Source organism: Etheostoma spectabile, chromosome 14 (assembly GCF_008692095.1).
Source record: "Etheostoma spectabile isolate EspeVRDwgs_2016 chromosome 14, UIUC_Espe_1.0, whole genome shotgun sequence".
In the NCBI taxonomy this organism is placed as follows: domain Eukaryota; kingdom Metazoa; phylum Chordata; class Actinopteri; order Perciformes; family Percidae; genus Etheostoma; species Etheostoma spectabile.
Genome location: NC_045746.1, coordinates 5453730 through 5455934, shown reverse-complemented (window position 1 = coordinate 5455934; position 2205 = coordinate 5453730). Strand labels below are relative to the sequence as shown.

The 2205-nt window shown below is 37.3% G+C and overlaps 1 protein-coding gene across 1 annotated transcript in view; it reads left to right on the top strand.

The window, feature by feature from the left end:
• Positions 1-1263: 1263 nt before the first annotated feature.
• Positions 1264-2205, top strand: part of hoxa3a (homeobox A3a) — a 13434-nt gene continuing 12492 nt past the window's right edge. The window contains exon 1 of the mRNA XM_032534785.1: positions 1264-1282. The gene's annotated coding sequence lies outside the window, so the exon portion shown is untranslated. The remainder of the gene's footprint in view (positions 1283-2205) is intronic.

Below are 2205 nucleotides of genomic sequence, written 5' to 3'. Positions count from 1 at the left end.
CACACACACAAATCTACAACCAAATGCGTAAAATGTGAAGATGTTTCTGAATGCTTATGTCTAATGCTCAACTACTGCCTAACTGAAATGTCCATTAATGTCACGCGCATTTTCGTTGGAATTTAAGAGGCAGATATCAGTGTTGCAGGCAGGGCTTCTCAGCCGTGAATCAAATACCCAAATTGTTTAAAATATCCGGCCTCACATATTGTTCTTTCTCGCCATTATAAGAAGATCTCAGCCAGCCTCAGTGCACCAGAGTGTGAGTGGTGGTCACTACCTGCTATTTCCAAACAAAAGAGAGTTCAACCAGGGGACACTGCCGACTGTGGCCAATCACCAGCTCAGAGTACTTCTGCTGACCCCTGACCTTTCGACACACAATGTTCAGATCATACATCAGTGCTGAGACCTCCGCCACCTTTTTCTTAAGATTTACCCAGGGACCGCGCGGAAACAAAAATGGAGTTTAGGTGTGAATCTGAGCCATGAATTTCCCCAAACTTATTTTAAGAAACGGCTACTCTGCAATATATCACAGAAACACCCCTGCCAGGCTGAGTAAACACGGCCGATATGAACTGAAACATGCTGGCATTGTGCATGTATTTTAGTATGATTCTCAATATATTTGGGCACTAATGGTTTCTGTTTATATAGATTATATTTATATATATATATGTATAATATACATAAAAATACATAAAATATGCCAATAATGGCATAATGAATGAGTTTGCAATGCGTCAGTAGTAAATTAGATAAAACTAACCTTAACCAAAATTCCCACAGAAAAAGCCAGAGAGTGACAGACACCTGATCAGAATTTACCCAAACAGTATTCTATCCTTGTTGGTACAGTTCGTGTTGCATCTTTCACGACACTTCTTTGTTTGCATTAAAACAGTATCCTGCAGTAATGTTAAACACTCTTTGCATATAATCCTTAGCCCTCTGTGCAGCACTTGCTGCAGACATGGAAACTGTGCAGAAGATGGCGTTGAAGCTGATTGGCACCGATTTTGCGCAGACTCCAAGAAGGCCAACTAGTTAAATTATAAGATTTCAAGTCATTTGATTCGCGAATAGAGGTCACTTCCAATGTACTGAAATTTTAATTCGCCTGTCCACGTGACTTGTTGAATAATGAATACCCCCGGGGTCAGAAATAGATCTGAAAATCTGCCTTATTTTCATTTGAAGTGATCCTCTACAGGGTGCGAGTCAGATCTCTTTTCCCCCTGACAGAACTCTGTCCGCTGGACACAGACCATCATGACTTGTGAGTAGGCTTGGCTGTTTTTTTTACCTCTTAAATTTAACTACAAAAACTGCTATAAAATATCCCGGAAGTGCAAGTTGGTTTCAAATTTCTTCTTGTGCATATTCATTATTATTGTGATATGCTATTGATGCAGAGTTTTGAGCTTGCTATATCACAATCCGCTTATTAGTCTCAAATAATTTTATTTTTAATTTGATTGCAAAACACTTGAATCCACATAAAATATGTACATGTATTACATATGGATGCATTTTGTGCCTAAACGTTAAACCATACTCACACAGACTGCAGGTCAATTTTTTCCATAACTTTTTAAATCAAGGCAAGACAAATTAGGATTATAAAATGTAAATTTAATTTAAATGTGTTACTAAATAATTTTTCAAATTTGTTTAATATACATGTCAACTTTAAGTGATTCTCTTACACCATACTCAGAAAAGTGTCAGCTGCACCTATTTTTTTTTCTTCATCTCTGCAGGGACATGTTTAGTACCACTTCATTTTAATAATAACAAAAAGAAGCAATGGTGCATTTATGTTTACAACCTTTACCTCAAGAACATGGAACAAACTTGCTGTTTTATGGATTTTGACAGCGGGACGTTAACTATGTGTTAGCAATTGTACTAAATATAATTAATTTATTCATTTCACTGTTGACTATACAAATGAGAGTACGTCTTTTTTAAACAACAGTAACATTGCAAAGGGCTGATCTGTTGCTTGAAAGAGCCTTTCAATGAGAGTGAACACAATAGTCAATTACGCCACAGGTTACACATTAACCTAAGTCCTCAGGGTATGTGCCAATGTGTAAAACAATAATAGGTGTTGGACTGGGCTATTTTCCACTTACCTCCCAAATGTATCTGACAGCTACTGAACAAAAGCCTATCAGGTATGATCAGAGAACCTTT